We start from the raw sequence: 19,288 nt of genomic DNA, 5'->3' as shown, positions 1-19,288 counted from the left end.
ACTACAAAGCTGATTTTCAAAATCACCTCAGCTACTTGCCCCCGATTGAAGTCCTCAAGCAGACCTATTCCTCAGTTGATGAAAAGGGCAAGGCACCAACTATTATAGATGAAGGCATTCGTCCATTGGATGGACATTTTTACAAAGCTGCCTCTTATTCCACCAATGATGACTCTGCCACACATGACTCTGCCAGTCCACCCAAGTCTACTCCTCAAGCCACTGCTCCTCGTGTGACGACTGATCGTGAGCTTCTGCTTAGTCTTCACCAGAAGGTGGATCGAAATCATAAATGGGTTAAGCGTCAGTTTGGTTCATTTCTTCACAACATGACTGCTACACACAATGTAGTGAAGAAAAACCATTACTACCTCCATGAAGTGTTCGGTCGCACCTGGGCCATTCTGTCACATCTGTATGGTGAAGACGATCTGAAGAAAATGGGTCTCAAGGAAGATTTTGACTGGTCCGCACCTCCACCGAAGAAATTCAAGAAGGTCAAGGTTACTTCCTTAGTGTCCGCTCATATTCTTCATCGCGCGACACTGATGAAAATGAAGACTTGGACGACACTACGGCAGGCCCTACTACGACAAACGACCCCAACAACGCTGGCGCTCCTTCATCAACTTGATATTCTTCAGGGGCGTTAGTCCTCATATTCGATCCTTTTGGTCATTTGATGACAAAGGGGGAGAATTTTGAGTTAGTCTTCAAGCGGGTCTTTCTATATGGGCATTTTTTTCAAGTTACAACTCTCGCTCTTCTGAGACTTTATTGGATCGAGTTGTAAACTTAAACCCGATGGTGCTCTGATACTCTTGAGACGTTTTTCTGCATGCTTATTCCTCGCTAATATTATTACACGCATGCTGAATTACATCAGTCACCATATTTCATCATGCATTTCAAATTCTTCATAGTTATATGTCAAATGCATGTATGAATTACAGGATATAGGGGGAGATCTCCATGATTCAACTCTTCAAGTGTGCATTGCTTCAAAAGCAAATTCCTCACTATGCACATCTTCAGGGGGAGTTCTTCTATATCTTGCAATCAAATTCCTCAATATTAGTATTTACACTTCATATGTTTATCCCCGTTGAAAACTTAACCTATATTGTCATCAATCACCAAAAAGGGGGAGATTGTAAGTGCATCTAGTGCCCCTTAGTGATTTTGGTGTATTGAAGACTTATAGGTTAAGGGACTAATGCGTTTGTGAGTGTACATAGGTCTATAAGTTAATGAGGAGTTTGATCTTTACAGAGAAAGTCGACCCCTAAAAATGAAGTTCTTCGACTGAAGACTTTGAATCTCTGAAGACTTTGAAAGTGAAGAAATTGATGTGACCTTGAAGACTTGGTATTCATTCGAGGAACATGAAGCGTGAATACTTTTGTTTTCGTAGTTTCATTTTCTCTTTCTTGAGTCATAGGAAACACCGTACTGTTAAAGGGGGTCGAGGAAATACTAAGGAAAAATTTCCATGTGATGCTCAACTCAAAATCCTACACCTACCAATCCCTTTGAGTGAAGCATTGGAAATCTCATACAGTCCAGTCATATTCTTTAGTGATAGAGACGAAGTTCTTCTGGTCTCTGAGGAATTTGTTCTGACTGAGGAGTTAGGAATTCGCCAGTGCGGATTTCCTACAAAGTGAGAAACATGATAGGCCTGAGGATTTTGCTACTCAAAATTCCGACCGTTGCTGTGCTATGCGCCAGCTGTCCCAAAATATCTATCCATCTAAAGGTCATATCATTGAAGGGCATTTATGTCTTATCATGTCGGGCTGCTCCCTAGGCTATAAATAGCCGCCCCCCTACAACTACTGGCTGGTTGGCTGCTCCGAGAGAAACTGACACTTGTCATTTGAGAGCAACCCATCCTCCGAGGACTTTGAGCGAAAATCATCAAGTGAGGAAAAACCCAAACCCAAACACCTACAAACCCCAAGTGATTGAGCATCACTGAAGAGATTGATCCTGCATGGATCCGACGCTTGTTACCTTTGAAGACTGTGCTTCTTCTAGACGGTTAGGCGTCATGGTCTAGAGCATCCAAGAGGAATTGTGGATCGCTGATTGATCGAGTTTGTGAAGGTTCGGAAGTCACCTGAAGACTTACCATGAGTGATTGGACGAGGTCTGTGTGACCTTAGTTCAAGGAGAATACGGTGAGGACTGGGTGTCCTGAGCTGCGTGTTCAGGACTGGGTGTCCGGTACTGTGTGTCCTCGAGTTTAAATACTCAGTCGCTCCAACCAGACGTACAACTGAGACAACAGTTGGAACTAGTCTACCAAATCATTGTCTTCACCAAGCTTACTGGTTCTATTCCCTCAACTCGTTCATTCCCTCATAACTGTGTTGTGTGTTTCTTCATATCTCTGTTTGAAGACTTTGACTGAAGACTTTCTCAATTTTCTCAGTTCAATTTCTTCAGTCTGTTTGTCTTCATCCTGTGTTATCCTGTGCTTACGCTTCCTGTACTATGTGCCTGTCTTCATTTCATCATGATGACTATGCTTGTATTCTGCTATGTTTACTTTTGAGTACTTATTCCGCTGCTAGTAATTCTTCGGTAAGGAATTTCCTCACCGGCAAATTCCTCAGTGAAGAATTTCATAAAAATCGCCTATTCACCCCCTCTAGTCGATATAACGCACTTTCACTAAGCAACTAATCCAGTAGACACTGCATTAGAACCACCATGAGCAATGACACTGCCACCTTACTTGGAGTCCTCGTCCACGTCCTCGACTTCGTCCTTGTCCCTCTTCCTCTTGGCCGATACTTCTTTGCTTTAACCGCACACTTGGCTCTTGCTCTTAATCCAACCCATGTAGATATTGAAACAAAGGTAGCCATCCATTGCAGCATAGTGGATGTGGTATATATATAGTTCATTCCACTGCCATGCACGATGAAACATGTGCGGAGGTTTCTTCAGTTTACCGTATGAAGGATGAACCATGGCTCCTGCCCGGGTCAGCATTGAAGGCTGATCATGGGAGGGCACCAGCCCATTCTTTTGGAGGTCGAACGGGTTGCCTACAACGAGGCCTATTCGATCCAGGACTCTTGTGTCGTTCGTAAAGTCTACAGTAACGAATTTGACTCGGCCGCCCTTGAGGAAGTTCTTAAATTCCTCGCACTCAACATCAGCATGGCATATGTGGTAGACCAAGAATAAGTCATGCACGCAAACCTGGATCACGGCGGGCTTCATCTTCTCTTCCTCCTTTAGATTCTTCTCCTTGTCCAGGTTTGTGGTGTACTCAACATCTAGCCCAACGACCAAGTCAACATTTGAGTTTTCTAACATGCCTATGAAGTGAGCAAGGCATCCTTTCACCGTCACGGAAGAACGGGTGTAGATGACGTCGAACTCATCGTCGGTGATGGTTCTAACGTTGTACTCACTGCTGATCATGGAGATTTGGGACGCCATGGATTTGGGAGGAGGGTTAGGATTAGTGGAACTGCCGTAATGTGAAAGGACGGTATGACTAGGAGCGAACTGTCGTAATGTTAAAGGACATCCGGGGATGAGTAGGAGCGAACTGCCAACAAGTTTTTGATTGTAAAAATGTTGAGTGGGGCGTGAGAACGACAGGGTAGTGGCTTTCCTGGTGGATAAATGGATTCATGCACAGTACTATGGGGCGCCAATTAGATGTCATGTCTACTCGATGCCCAATTAAATGGCTTTTTATGTCATGTCAAGCGTCGGGAAAATTACAGGTGATACGAAGCTTTCCATTCTCCCATGATACGGGCTTCCGAGAGCCCCTGGATTTGAGGTCAAACGGTTGCATGGCGTGATTCTAGTCCTATGGGTGAATATCCTATACTAGAGGGTTATTCTGCAAATTTTCAGCAACTTAGCATGCGACGAATTCGATCTCAGATCCAAGGGCTGCCAGCAGCCCGTATCATGGTCGCGCCTACCACAACCATCGCCTTGTGATACGTCTCCAACGTATCTATAATTTTTGATTGTTCCATTCTGTTTTATTATCAATCTTGGATGTTTTATAATCATTTTATATCATTTTTTGGTACTAACCTATTGACATAGTGCTCAGTGCCAGTTCCTGTTTTTTCCATGTTTTTTTACATCGCATGAAATCAATATCAAACGGAGTCCAAATGGCATGAAACTTTACGATGATTTTTTATGGGCCAAAAGGAAGCAGATGGGCCCTGATTGCACTTGGGGGGGTGCCTGGAGGGGGAACAACCCATGAGGGTGTGCCAGGAGGCCCTGGTGCGCCCCGGTGGGTTGTGCCCACCTCGGGTGCCCCCCAGACTACGTCTTTGCTCTATAAATACCCAAATATTCCCAAAATCCTAGGGGAGTCGACGAAATATTCATCCAACCGCCGCAGACTCCAGAATCACCAGATCCAATCTAGACACCATCATGGAGGGGTTCACCACTTCCATTGGTGCCTCTCCGATGATGCGTGAGTAGTTCTTTGTAGACCTTTGGGTCCGTAGTTAGTAGCTAGATGACTTCATCTCTCTCTAGATCCTCAATACAATGGTCTCTTGGAGATCCATATGATGTAACTCTTTTGCGGTGTGTTTGTTGGGATCGATGAACTTCGAGTTTATGATCAGATCTATGTTTTTATATCCATGAAAGTATTTGAGTTTCTTTGATATGTTTTATGCATGATCTCTTATAGCCTCGTATTTCTTCGCTGATATTTTGGTTTTGTCTGGCCAACTCAATCTATTTATCTTGTAATGGGAAGAGGTGCCCGGTAGTGGGTTCGATCTTACGGCGCTTGATCCCAGTGACAAAAAGGGAACCGACACGCATGTATCGTTGCTACTAAGGATAAAAAGACAAGATCTATATATAAAGCCATATACATAATCGTATCTTGTCTACATCATGTCATCGTTCTTATTGCATTACTCCGTTTTTCCATGAACTTAATACACTAGATGCATGCTGGATAGCGGTCAATGTGTGGAGTAATAGCAGTAGATGCAGGCAGGAGTCGGTCTACTAATCTTGGACGTGATGCCTATGTAATGATCATTTCCTGGATATCGTCATAATTATTTGAAGTTCCATTAATTTCCCAATAGTAATTTGTTTACCCACCGTTTGCTATTTTTCTCGAGAGAAGCCACTAGTGAAACCTGCGCCCCCGGGTCTTATTTCTCATATATTTGCCTTTGCAATCTACTTTTTCCTTGCTTTTATTTTTCAGATCTATTAAACCAAAAATACAAAAATACTTTGTTGCACTTTATTTTATTCGCGATCTATTTATCCAATCTATTACAACCTTTCTACCATCACGCACCAATTTCTGGCGCAGTTAGCCGAAAGGGATTGACAACCCCTCTAACCATCGGGTTGCGAGGTGTTGTTATTTGTGTGCAGGGGTTGTTTATGTTTTGTTGCTTGGTTCTACTACTAGTTCGATACCTTGGTTTCACAACTGAGGGAAATACTCTACCGTCGCTGTGCTACATCATCCCTCCCTCTCTGGAGAAATACCAACGTAGTTCCAGCTGCCATCAAGGAGAATTTCTGGCGCCGTTGCCGGGGAGGATCTTCATCATAACCCGGTTCCTAAGCACAAATCTCATCTGCTTGAAATTTACATTATTTGCCATTTGCCTCTCGTTTTCCTCTCCCTCACTTCACAAAAAATTGCCATTTTATTCGCCCCTCTTGTTCCGTTCGCCATTTTCTTGCCGGATCTATTTTGTATGCGTTCTTGTTTGCGTAGTCATGATGTCTCAAAGAAAATATTATGATGTCCCTTGCCCAAATATTTTGCTTGAAATTGAGAAAAGTACTAAGGAATATATGACTACACAATTTGAGCATAATAAGTATTTTACTAAAGAACTTAAGGAGCACTCCATTGTGCTAGATGCTATTACAAAACAACTTGATGATATTAGTAGAGAAGTTTGCAATCTCCAATCTAAGTATGTTTTTGCCGAAAGTTTGTTAGGAAAAATATCCAATGCACAAGCTACCTTAGTGAATCAAATGACCGCTAAACCAATCTCATTAGAGGATAAAAGTGTTGAAGGTCTTAAAATGATTGGTGTTTCTTCTATTGATTCCTTGTTTAGTAAAGTTAAGAATGATGAAAAAGGGACTGGAGAAGAGTAAACTTTAGGTAGAAGGCATCCCAATATTTCGGAGGGTGAAAATCTTGTTGAGAAAATTGATGAAAGTGGGTTTGGAGAGGTCAAAACTTTAGCTAGTGATGCACCCACTATTTTGGATTACAAAGACTTTAATTATGATAGTTGCTCTTTGATTGATTGTAGTTCTTTTTTGCAATCCATGATAAATTCACCCTATGCTTATGAACAAAATAAAGCTTTTACTAAGCATATTGTTGATGCTGTGATGAAATCTTTGGAAGAAAAATTGGAATTAGAAGTTTCAATCCCTAGAAAATTGCATGGTGAATGGGAACCTACTATCAAAGTCAAGATTAAAAATTATGAGTGTTTTGCTTTGTGTGACTTGGGTGCTAGTGTTTCCACAATTCCAAAATCTTTATGTGATGTGCTTGGTCTTACCAATCTTGAAGAATGTTCCTTGAATTTACAATTGGCAGATTTACTATTAAAAAGCCTATGGGAAGAATTAATGATGTTCTTATTCTTGCAAATAGGAATTATGTGCCCATAGATTTTATTGTTCTTGATATTGATTGCAACCCGTCTTGTCCAATTATTCTTGGTAGACCATTTTTACGCACTATCGGTGTCGTGATTGATATGAAAGAAGGCAATATTAAGTTCCAATTTCCTTTGAGGAAGGGTACACAACACTTTACTAGAACTAGAATTAAGCCACCCTATGAATCAACCATGAGGGCATCTTATGGATCTCGAACCAAAGATGACAAAACTTAGATCCTTGCTATATGCCTAGCTAAGGGCGTAAAACTATAACACTTGTTGGGAGGCAACCCAATGAATAAAATTAATTTTTGCTTTTTGCTTTATGTTCTTGAGTCTTAGCACTATTATTGTACTATTATGATTGTGTTTTTTGTATCTTAATTAGTGCTTGTGCCAAGTAAAGCCTTTAGGATCTTCTTGGGCAATAGTTGTTTGATCTTGCTGAAAAAAACAAAAAGTTTGCGCTCATGAAATTAATTTTCATCTTTTACCAGAGAGCGATAAAATATCCATTCCAACTGTAGTAGATCAATATACAAATTTATCAGGTCATCCTAATTTTTCAGAGTTTTTGGAGTTACAGAAGTATTAGAGATAGTCAGATTGCTACAAACTGTTCTGTTTTGACAGATTCTGTTTTCTTTGTGTTGTGTGCTTATTTGATGGCTCAATGGTTTTCTTTGATGAGTTTTTGCCATAGAAAAGTTGGAATACAATAGATATAATACAAAAACAATATTTTCTTTTCACCTAGGTGCTTAGTTTTTTGTTGCTAAGTTTGCTTCATTTAATTAGCTATAGACTCAAAATTGTCTTTTCACCTAGGTACACGCGCTTAGCACCATTTCTTCTTGGGGTCACCAAACTAGTCTCTCTCTTCTTAATTAACTTGCCACATCAGACTTTATGTCTATGTGGCAGGCTTAGCACGTGTAGGAGCAAGTACAATAGTGGGCTATAAGCCCGCTTTACATGGCATTTTTGCATATGTGGAGGAAAGAGGCAAGGAAAAACTAGAGGAGTGGGCTCTTATGCAAGAGTTAGCCTCTACATGGTGGAGCATTGGGAGAGGCACTTGTATGGAGGTGGTCAGGAATCGAGAGACTCACACCGGTCGTAGCGTCGTAGTTAAAATGATAATGCCAAGTAAAATCATGGGGCCCCACCTGTCCAGCAGTAACTCGCTGTCAAATCACACGACCCTACGTTTGCAGCAGCCTTGTCGGTGTCAAAACCGGCGGATCTCGGGTAGGGGGTCCAGAACTATGCGCCTAAGGCGGATGGTAATAGGAGGCAGGGAACACGATGTTTTACCCAGGTTCGGGCCCTCTTGATGGAGGTAAAACCCTACGTCCTGCTTCATTTATTCTTGATGATATGAGTATTACAAGAGTTGATCTACCACGAGATCAGAGAGGCTAAACCCTAGAAGCTAGCCTATGGTATGATTGTCTGTTGTCCTATGGACTAAAACCCTTTGGTTTATATAGACACCGGTAGGGGCTAGGGTTACACAAGGTCGGTTACAAAGGAGGAGATATCCATATCCGTACTGCCTAGCTTGCCTTCCACGCCAAGTAGAGTCCCATCCGGACACGAGACGAAGTCTTCAATCTTGTATCTTCATAGTCCGACAGTCCGGCCAAAGGATAGAGTCTGGCTATCTAGAGACCCCCTAATCCCGGACTCCCTCAGTAGCCCCTGAACCAGGCTTTAATGACGATGAGTCCGGCGCGCAGTGTTGTCTTCGGCATTGCAAGGCGGGTTCCTCCTCCGGATATACCACAGAAGAGTTCAAATAAAAGGACAATGTCCGACCCTGCAAAATAAGTTCCACATACCACCATAGAGAGAGAATAATATTTCCACAAATCTAATCTGCTGACACGTTTTGGCAACATGACATCATGCCATGGCTCGGTGATTATTCGAACCATTTTTCCTTAACTAGCCCCGCACATAACGCGAGGTAGTTTCTTGACACGTCTTGTCAAAGCAAAGATCGTGTTCCCCTTATTACGGGATTCTCATCAATACGGGCGTGGGTAACCCAACCACGCCTAGGACTCCTAGATTTTAGGTAAGTCCCAAACGGCCACGAGGAGGATGCTTGATATTCACCCTCTTTATAAGGGTCAAGGCCTTTACTTTTTTCCTCCCGTGCTCAGTCGAATCCCTCCCCTGCCTCGAGTTCTAACACTCAAAGCCTAGGCCAGGTGCTTCAGATCTTCAATCATGTCCGGATCCAGCCTCCAGGGCCGCTGGATGTCCTCCTCCATCACGGAAGAGGATATCAAGAAGTTGAGGGAGGCAAGATACCTGACCGCCGAAGTCTCACATCGGCTGCCCGCCCGAGGGCAGGTCGTCCCTACTCCTGAACCCAATGAAGACGTCGTGTTCATCTCCCACTTCCTCCGATGACTAGGCCTCACTCTGGATCCCTTCGTAAGGGGTTTGATGTTCTATTACGGGCTTAATTTCCACGATCTAGCCCCAGATTCCTTTCTCCACATCTCGACATTTATTGTCGTATGTGAGGCCTTCCTCTGCATTACCCCTCACTTCGGCCTGTGGCTAAAGACCTTTGATGTGAAGCCGAAGACGGTCGAAGGGCAGTATGCAGCGTGCGGAGGCGCATTAATAAGCAAGATTGCAGGAGCTCTGTGGCCAAAAGGTTCCTTTCCAGAGGTGTCCGGATTATGGCAATAGGAGTGGTTCTACATCACCGCTCCCAGAAGTGCCAACTGGGTAGCTTACCCCGCCTTTCGCTCGGGCCCTCCACCACAACTGATGTCATGGATCAACAGGGGGCTGAGCTGGGGTCCAGCCAAGGATGTGCCCATATTGCAGAGCCGCATCCGGGATCTCTTCGAGGGAGATTTTAGTTTGGTTATGGTAATGCAAGTCATGCTAGTTCGTCGAGTCCAGCCTTGCAAACGCCGACCCCTCCGCTTGTGGGAATTCAACCCAGGAGGACCGCGCGCTATTCAGAATTTCCTCGGTGTGATGCACGAGGAGATGTATAAATCATTCTTCAGACCTCAAATGGAGTGTCCGGATACTACCGATGACGTGGGCCTGAGCAGCAACCGCACCGCCGACCAAGTAAGTAATCCTCTAGCCGAACACACCGTCTTTCACTTATCATGACATCATTCTGAGAAATCGCCCTTCGACAAGGATTGGCTAACAAAGGCGAAGATGATTCGGTGTTCGGCCCCCCTTCCTGAGGGTTTGGGCAATCCAGTACGGGAAAAGATGCTCGAGCTAGCACCTTGCCTGGAGCCCTCAAAGGAAGATAAAGGGGGGAATAATGAGGGCGAAAGTGGGCCCCCATCGCTACCAATTCCAACCGAGGGAATGAGCGCCTCCGTGAAGGAGGATAACCAAGGGGAAGATTCCGACCTTCTCTCGCTCCGGGGAAGGAGGAGGACTGCCTCTGAGGATCCGGAAACCAAGGCTCCCAAACGGGAGAAGAAGTCTTCAACAGAGGGTCCTGCCTTGGGGGGGTGCTCTTGTTGTACAAATTCCGCGCGGGGATCAGCCCTCTAACGAGCCGTAAGTGAATAAAAAACTTAATAGTAAAGATATTATACTTAATTTCCGAGGTAGATAACCAAAGCGTTTATCTTGCAGTTCGGATCTTAGCCCTTATCGACTAAGCTCATCTTCAGGGGACCTTCTTCCGGAGATGGCGGAGAGCGAAACGCCTCCCCTGGACTCCCCTGCTCTGTCGTCGCGGAGGGCCTCTACGGATCCGGTGAGGCCAGAAGATAATCCTGTAGCTGCCCGAAGTCCCCAGCATCCGACTCTTGAAAAGGGCGAACAAGAGAGTCCGGCGCCGTCTGGTATGCGGTCGGACGCACCGAGGGATCTGTTTAAGCGAGCGACCATCTCGGAGGAACACCGTACGTTAATGAGTACGGTGATGGAAAGGATTTCGTCCACCAAAAGCGGGTTGCATGACGCCTTTATGTGTCTACTAACGGGCTTTGAGGTACGCAAAATGATATACCTTTGTAATAGTACCGCACATTTTTAGGTGTGCCCTGTGTAGATAGTAGCCCCTGAGACTCTGGTTGTCACCAAGAATGGCGGCAAGCAAAGGATCGCAGTCCCAGGTAATAACCATACCGCTTTAATGTGCAGGTAGTGGAAGCTCCGGTGGCTATCCGGACTCATGAGTTTGTCGAACTAAAGCGGCAACTGGATGCGGTGGATGCCGACATCGACCTTGTTAACAAGAGGCTTGACGAGGCACAGGGTAAGTGATATTTTCTGGTGAATGTCACATAGTAAGAGCAGCGTGATGCCAATATCTTTAATATTTTGTGACTGCAGATGGAGCTGCCACCGTGGAAACCCTTCGGGCGGAACTTGCCCGAGCCAAAGAACAAGCAAGGAGTAGTAATGCGGCTGCTTTGAAGGCGGCCGAAGAGTTGAAAGCCGAGAAGGCCGCGCATTGCGAGAGCAAAGAGAAAATGGCCAAGATGGCTGCAAAGTTAAAAGACACTGCCGACCGTTGCCAGTTCCTTGAAGAAGAAAACCGAGCCAAGGCTACGGACCTTGAAAAGGCCACGATGGCGACCAAAGACACCCGTTCTGCCATGAGAGCGAAGAAGGAGGAACTGCGTGAAGCCTGTGATATTGTGGCTGGGAAGCCCTTTTTGCTGCGGAGGAAGTTCAGAGATCCGCGGTTTGCCCTCTGGATCGGCTGTGGAGTTCGGCGGACGCATATCTGGACTTGGCGGCGAGCGCTGTCGATGCGGCCGAATACTTCCGAGATCAAACAGATCGGGAAGTGGACAAGCTGTTCTTGTCGTAGTTCAACGTGCCAGAGCGTCCGCTTCCATTGACCGATCAGCTAGCTGAATGGGCCAAACTAAATAGGTTGTCCGGACTTGCCATGAGGTCCATCGTAGATCTTCTGTGGCCTTAAAAGCCGAAGCCGAACATCTATTTCAGCTTAGTGCATCAGTTCCTTGGTGCGGTGCCGCACATCAATGCGATGAAGAGGTCGGCGTGCATAGAAGGCTCACGGATGGCCCTTGACCGTGTCAAAGCATACTGGGCAGAGATGGATGCTACTACTGTCGTGGCGCAGGGTTCGGCCATAGGCCGAGTGGCTGCCGAGCACTATTTTGAAGAAGTTCTTGAGGGTGCTCGCTTGATAGAGGCCCGGTGCTTGAAAAATATTATGTTTGAATGACATGTATTCCCATTGTAGAAACAATGTTTTTATTGAATTTATCAAGGCTGTATTTATACTTGTGCCTGAAAGTATTGTGATGCCTCCTGTGTGGCCGTTTATGTATACATGTGTATAACCTGAAAGATTGCAGCCGCCGGCTTCAGCCCCACGCATATAATGCGGGGGTGTTCACAGAAGACGCGTATTCACACTTAATCCAATGTCTTGGTCCTAATAAGGAGGTGATAGCGCAGCGAACTAGGCAACCGGACTATAATGCTTTAACACTTTCACTTAGCCATAGGAGTTTGACAGTGGGGCTACTATATAGCCCCTGGTGGCTCCGCACTCATCCGAATTCGGGGTGCGTACTTGTCTGGCCGGGAAACGTCCCTTTGTTAAGGCGGAGGAATTCTAAGATACGGATAGGTCATCGAGTGGTTGACCAGTCTCGCGCTATATCATGACAGTCAATTTTCGGCTTTCTCTACTGAGGTGCTCGTCCGGATGAACCAGGGCACAATCGCAGTAGTTCTCCTGGTGCCGCCTTAGCCGGTAGAGCGGAACAAAAGGCAGCAAAACACAGGAGCCGGGCAAACCCAACATTTGACCAAAGACATGATTCGGAGCTGATGCATATAAGGCCAAACTCGTGACGCCGAACACTCCCTAAGGTATTTGGTCTTTATGGTGTAAACCGGTCCTAAACAGTGCCCTTTGTAAGAAGCTCCTGGTGTCCAGGTACGTGCATTGTTCTGATGTGGCCACATGCCAAGACATCAGCATCCTTCTCAATGGTACTGAGAATCCGAGGGATGTGTATCAACAAGATACATTAAAAAAGGTTGACGCAATGTCTTAATCTAAAAAGAATCCTTTGAACGGGTCCCTGCTGCACGTCTGCGCCTGTGTCTCCGTTGTGCCACATCCTGGATGGGTGTAGCACGATGGTCATCTGTAAAAGAGAGGAACTTAGGTGAAAAGTTGTCGTGCAAAAAGGTAGGTTTTAAAGAAACCATGTATAGATCAAGATGAGTAAAAATTGCCACTTGTCTGCGCGCATTGAGCCCCTTGTATTTGTAATAGGGGTGTGGTCATCAAACCTGTATGAATTACATATAGCTGCGCCGGACTCGTCTAACCGTGTCCGTGGTCTTGATGACCTATCGAATGTTTTAGTTGGTGAGGCCGCTTTAGTGTGCGGCTGCCACGGCAGCCACATTCTTTTCGGCGCGCAGGGATCGCTCAATATTTCCTTTTGCTGTAATGATGCCACGTGGACCGGACATCTTAAGTGTGAGGGAAGCATAATGCGGTATTGCGTTAAAGCGGGCGAAAGCTTCACGTCCGAGTAGTGCTTGATAGCCACTTTGGAACGGAGCAATGTGGAGGGTTAAATTTTCGCTAGGAAGTTGTCGGGGAAGCTGAATACAATCTCTAGTAGCAGGGAGCCCGTGCAATGAGCCCCTGGGCCTGGCGTTACTCCTCTAAAGGTAGTATTGCTGCAGCAAATTTTCGTTGGGCCTATCCCCATTTTGCGGATTGTGTCCTGATATATCAGGTTTAAGCTGCTGCCGCCGTCCATCAGGACTCGTGTGAAGTGGTATCCGTCAATTACTGGATCTAATACCAAGGCAGCCCATCCTGCGCTCCGGATACTTGCTGAGTAGTCCTGATGGTCGAAGGTGATTGGTTGAGATGGCCAGTGGCAGAACTCCGCGGTGATAGGCCCTTGGGCATGTTTATCTGGGAGTGCCGCTTTGCTTCTCCCCTTTATCACGTGTAACACATTTACTGCTTTGACTTCTGGTGGAAATTTCTTCTGTTCCCCAGTGTTTTGCATGTGAGGCTCATCCTCGTCTTCGCTTGGTGTATCCAGCCCCTTGTGTTCAGTGTTGAGTTTGCCGGATTGCTTGAAGACCCAACATTCTCCATGGGTATGATTTGCGGGCTTCCCAGGGGTGCTGTGGATTTGACATATCTTGCCCAGGATTTTGTTTAGGTTAGACAGTTCGTCCTTGTTATCTTTGAGGGGCAGCTTTTGCTGACCCTGCCGAGAGCTTTTGAATCTGGCGTTAACTGCCGTGCTCTTTGGGCTGTTTCCCTTATTCCGGCGCTGGTCTTTGTTGCGTCGTGGCTTCTCGTTTCCATCCCTGACTTCGGATGTACTTGGGTCGCTGGTGCTGCATCTTGCCAACCAGCTGTCCTCGCCCGCGCAAAAGCGGGTCATGAGGCTTGTTAATGCGGCCATTGTTCTTGGCTTTTCCTGGCCGAGGTGTCTGGCGAGCCATTCGTCTCGAACGCTATGTTTGAAAGCTGCTAAGGCTTCGGCGTCCGGACAGTCGACTCTTTGGTTCTTTTTAGTAAGAAATCTGTTCCAGAGCTTCCGGGCTGACTCTCCGGGTTGTTGAGTTATATGACTTAAATCGTCTGCATCCGGTGGTCGGACATAGGTCCCTTGAAAATTTGCCCAAAAAGCGTCCTCGAGCTCTTCCAACTTCCAATGGTGTTTTCGGGAAGGCCTTTAAGCCAATGCTGGGCTGGCCCTTTGAGCTTGAGGGGTAAGTATTTGATGGCATGGAGGTCATCTCCTCTAGCCATGTGGATATGGAGGATATAATCCTCAATCCAGACCCCCGGGTCTGTCGTTCTGTCATATGCCTCTATGTTTACAGGTTTGAATTCCACTGGAAATTCATGGTCCAGCACCTCATCAGTGAAACATAGGGGGTGTGCGGCACCCCTGTATTTGGGTGTGCCATGTTGTTCGGATATTTGTTGTGTTGCATTGCTTGCTAAAGCGTGCTTTCTTGGCCCGTAGATAGATCTGGTTGGGCCATCTTTTTGATGCGAGTCCTCGTGTGGATCATGTGTTGGCTTGTGTGCGGTGCCGTTTGCCGCTCTATATTGGCCATGAGGTCGTCTATCCGACCGGATGGCTTCTTTGTTTTTTGATTGCGGGGGCTCTAAGGCCTCCTCATCAAATTCGGGCAGTAGCTTTCGCTTCGGGTAGCTCTTTGTGTGGCGACTGCCGCCATATTTGTCTGTGGTGTTGAGTGCCTTGCTCCATCTGATTCTGAGTGCATCTTCCGCAGTCTTGAGCTGCCGCTTCTGCTTTTTCAGGCTACGCGTAGTGGCGACGAGCCTTTTATGGAGGTTCTTTTGCTCCAGGAACTTGTCCGGTGTGAGGTCATTCGGACTGTTATCTTCGCCGGGGACAGGTTGTTCGGTTTGGTTATCCAAGTTGCCTTGTTCGGATGGTTGCTCGATGCCATGTTCATCGTCCGCCGGCTCACCCTGCTCTGTGGCTGGGTCTGTATGACCGTTGTTTCTGTCGAGGTGGGGTTTGGAGCGGCGCTTACGCCACCGCTTTGACTACTTTTCGAAGGAACGATCCTTCGTTGCGTCCTCCCATTCCTCGTCATTTCCTTTGGGTGTGTCCACCATGTATACATTGTAGGATGAGGTGGTTGTCCAGTTCCCTGTAGGCGCTGGTTCCTGTTCATCTCATATATCGTTGCCCATATCGTCGATGTCTTCGGAGTCGAAGTCGAGCATGTTGGTCAGATCATCGATAGTGGCTATGAAGTGGGTGGTGGGCGGGCGTCGAATTTCTTCGTCGTCCGCATCCCAATCCTGCCGGTCATAATCCGGCCAGGACTCTCCTAACAAGGAGAGAAACCTTAGTGAGTTCAGTATGTCGCCGAAGGGCGAGTGCTGAAAAATATCTGCGGCGGCGAACTCCTTGATCGGCGCCCAATCGCATTCGATTGGCAGGGGCGCGGATAGTTCAGAGTCCGGAGGAAAGTCCGGAAATGTGGAGCCATGGCCCTCTCGAAGGATAAGGTTGGTGTTCGGCTCGATCGCCGTTGAGGCTGCATCCTCCGCGGCGGGGTCTAGCCACCCGCCCTCGTTCGGCGCAGTTGGCTCCGAATTAAAGGTCGGAGCGGATGCGGGTGCGGCCTCGAGGACACTGTTCGGCGGCAGAGCTAAATGATGCCCATGGTGAGAGTGCGGCGCACTCGGTAGGGGCTCGAATCCGTCGAAGATCAAGTCTCCGCGGATATCAGCCGTGTAGTTTAAGCTTCCGAACCTGACCTGATGGCCAGGGGCGTAGCTTTCAATCTGCTCCAGATGGCCGAGCAAATTGGCCCTTAGTGCAAAGCCTCTGAATACAAAAATCTGTCCGAGGAGAAAAGTCTCACCCTGGACTGCATTGCTAACGATGATTGAAGGAGCCATCAAGCCTGATGATGACGACACAGAGGAACTCTCAATGAAAGCACCAATGTCGGTGTCAAAACCGGCGGATCTCGGGTAGGGGGTCCCGAACTGTGCGTCTAAGGCGGATGGTAACAGGAGGCAGGGAACACGATGTTTTACCCAGGTTCGGGCCCTCTTGATGGAGGTAAAATCCTACATCCTGCTTCATTTATTCTTGATGATATGAGTATTACAAGAGTTGATCTACCACAAGATCGGAGAGGCTAAACCCTAGAAGCTAGCCTATGGTATGATTGTCTGTTGTCCTACGGACTAAAACCCTCCGGTTTATATAGACACAGGGAGGGGCTAGGGTTACACAAGGTCGGTTACAAAGGAGGAGATATCCATATCCATACTGCCTAGCTTGCCTTCCACGCCAAGTAGAGTCCCATCCGGACACGAGATGAAGTCTTCAATCTTGTATCTTCATAGTCCGACAGTCCGACCAAAGGATAGAGTCCGGCTATCCGGAGACCCCCTAATCCCGGACTCCCTTAAGCCTACTCCCTCATTTTCTCGCGTCCCTGTCGAACCGACTAGGCGGAACTGCCCCGCCTACCGCTCGAGAAAAGCCCCGCCCTCGACTTTTAAATAGTACAATATACTAATTTTGTATCCATGGATTGCGCTATGGAGCAAAGCCTCAAGAAAATGGTGGTACACTTGTACGGAGTATACAACACGCCTGTCACGTTCGTGTCGCACCCCAGACGGTTGGTCGGTCTGGCACGCCGCTCTTCGAATGGAACGTGCATCATATTGCGTTTGCACACACATGTGGGACCGCAATCGAGAACCGACCATAGGCACACTCCCCGGCCCCGCAAGTCGGGTGAGTTAATAGAAGAGAGAGACGAGTGATAGTACTAGAGAAGTGTTGTACAAACGTTGGTGCCTGGACGATCCCTGCATGATACAAAAGATCAGTTCGTCCATGCATGTGACCAGACTCCAGCAGACACGCCTGGATTGGCTATCGTCTACATATCATGCAGGCTGGGTTGTACAGGGCTGTAGTTCTAATGAGAAATTTTAACAAAAAGTTTCTTGTCATCTCTCAATATTAGGTGTCATGTGCTTCGGATCAATGCCAGGGTTAAACAGCGGCAACTGAGTTCCTCCAAGGCGCTAGTCATTGGGGGCATATGCACGAAGACTACTCGGCTGCCATCTAGGTCGAGCCGGCTATGTTAATTAGGACATCTATCGATGGACCCCTTTTCTACGAGTTTATCTTTAATTTGAGCTTTGATCCTCGTCTAGTTTGTTCGTCGGGATTCATGTTGTCTCGTTTGGGCAGTGAGGTTATGGTTTCTTGTCATGTGGCACTTTTTCGTGTTATATGTTATAATCCGGCGCTTCATATCAAAATGACAACAACTGCGGGTCCGGGGCATGTGCATGAAGACTTCTTGACAGTCATTGACGAGGTCAATCCGGCTCCCGTAGACAAGAGAAAACTAGTAGTACTCCACTTTATATGTAGGAGCCTCCGCGCTTGCTTGTAGTGCTGCTCCCTTCACACTATCTCGGCCTCTCCAGATCTAAACACGATAGCGGTGGCCACACTCTCTCCCTGCTCACCGTTGGTCACAGATCCAGCCAGATCCTCTCTGCCGGGGAAGGTGAGAAGGTGCAATGTTTATGCGGTCGTCCTTGGCGACATCTCTTACCCACTGCCAGCACGTCCCGATCAGCATGCCTTGTCGTTCTCTCCCAAGCACTGTTGGCTAGGGAGGGCCTCCGACCCCTTCTTCCTCGCCGCCGTGGTGTGGGCAGATCTAGCCTCCTGCCGCCCACCTAGCGACATCTCGGCGACCCTCAGGTATAACTTCCTTCAAAACCAGCCTTGCTTTACTTCCCAAGCTCCTGACATCACTGCAGTTGTATCTTTTACTATTTCTCAGGACCCCTCATAGATAGGACCGATCGGCTGTTCGAAAGCCACCTAAATTTTTACCGTTAAGAGGTAAAACTAGTTCATGCACTCGAATTTAGTACTACTTGGTTCAAACAAGGAAGAAAGGGGGTGGGGGTGGGGGAAGATTTGTTACCTGAATCTAGGACTTGGTCGAAAGAGGAAATAATGGGGGCAAAAAGTAGCAGAGACTGGCTATCCAACTGGTGTCTTGGTCTAATAGGGAAATAAAGGGAAACTCAGTACAAAATCAATATAAACCCGATCTATTGGTTGAAAAACGAAAGAAAGTGGGGACTGGGGGACAAGTCAACAGAGTAAGTACAACACTAGATTTGCTAGTCTCACACAGTATAAGGTGGCTATACCGAACAAAAATGGGACCAACCCAGATATCCTGTTCTAGTGTTTGTTGCCCCGAGCCACTCTTATGTATGGCACTAGTAAAATGTAGCAGTCGCACTGTTAAAAGTAAGGACACGTTAAACCAATGTTGTTTTCAATGTAATGCCTCCAGTAATATGAATCAATGGCACTTTTTTTCATGTCCTACTAAATTTCCCATTAAGATAAGTTGCTTCTTTTCATTAGAAATGCAACTGTCCTAGTCCGCCTACTCTCCCGTGCCCAAATACCAACTCTGTAGCAGCTGTTAATGTAATGTTGCTGGTAAAATGAAGCAATGGCACCATTAAAGTAATGTCGTATTTAACAGTTGTCATAGTTAATCCTAATGCCCACACTAATATCTAGCAATGCTGCTGCTTTAGAAGTTGCTAGTGTCCTTGTAGGATTGCCATTCAGATAAGGAACATGTTTCTTTTCATTTGATGTATGTTTCATCACTTGTTAGTCACCCTCCTTTCCACCTTTTTTGTGCAAACAGAGATATGCATTTCACGCTTGATCTTAGTTGAACTGCACAAATGATATCCAAATTATAGTTGAACATTCCAAGAGCTTCACAACCAACCCTGATGTTGCTCAGTTTTATTGCAACTAATGAAAAAGAAGCTCTGTGGGTTTCGTTTTCTGATGGAAATGGAACCGGGGTTGTAGCCCTTTTCTTGGTGAATTGAATCATCCATGTTGGTGACTGGTGTCATCCCTTCTACGATGGCGTTAACTGTAGATATGGTTCCCATCACGAGGTATGTTCCTTTTTGGTCTGACCGTTTTCCAAAGATCCTGCATGTTGAGTCTACTCTTGTGCTACTGTTTTGG

The sequence above is a fragment of the Triticum aestivum genome, chromosome 6A, assembly GCF_018294505.1.
Source record: "Triticum aestivum cultivar Chinese Spring chromosome 6A, IWGSC CS RefSeq v2.1, whole genome shotgun sequence".
NCBI classification, from domain to species: Eukaryota; Viridiplantae; Streptophyta; class Magnoliopsida; order Poales; family Poaceae; genus Triticum; species Triticum aestivum.
The sequence above is the reverse complement of the archived record's forward strand: the minus strand, read 5'-3'. Positions refer to the sequence as shown.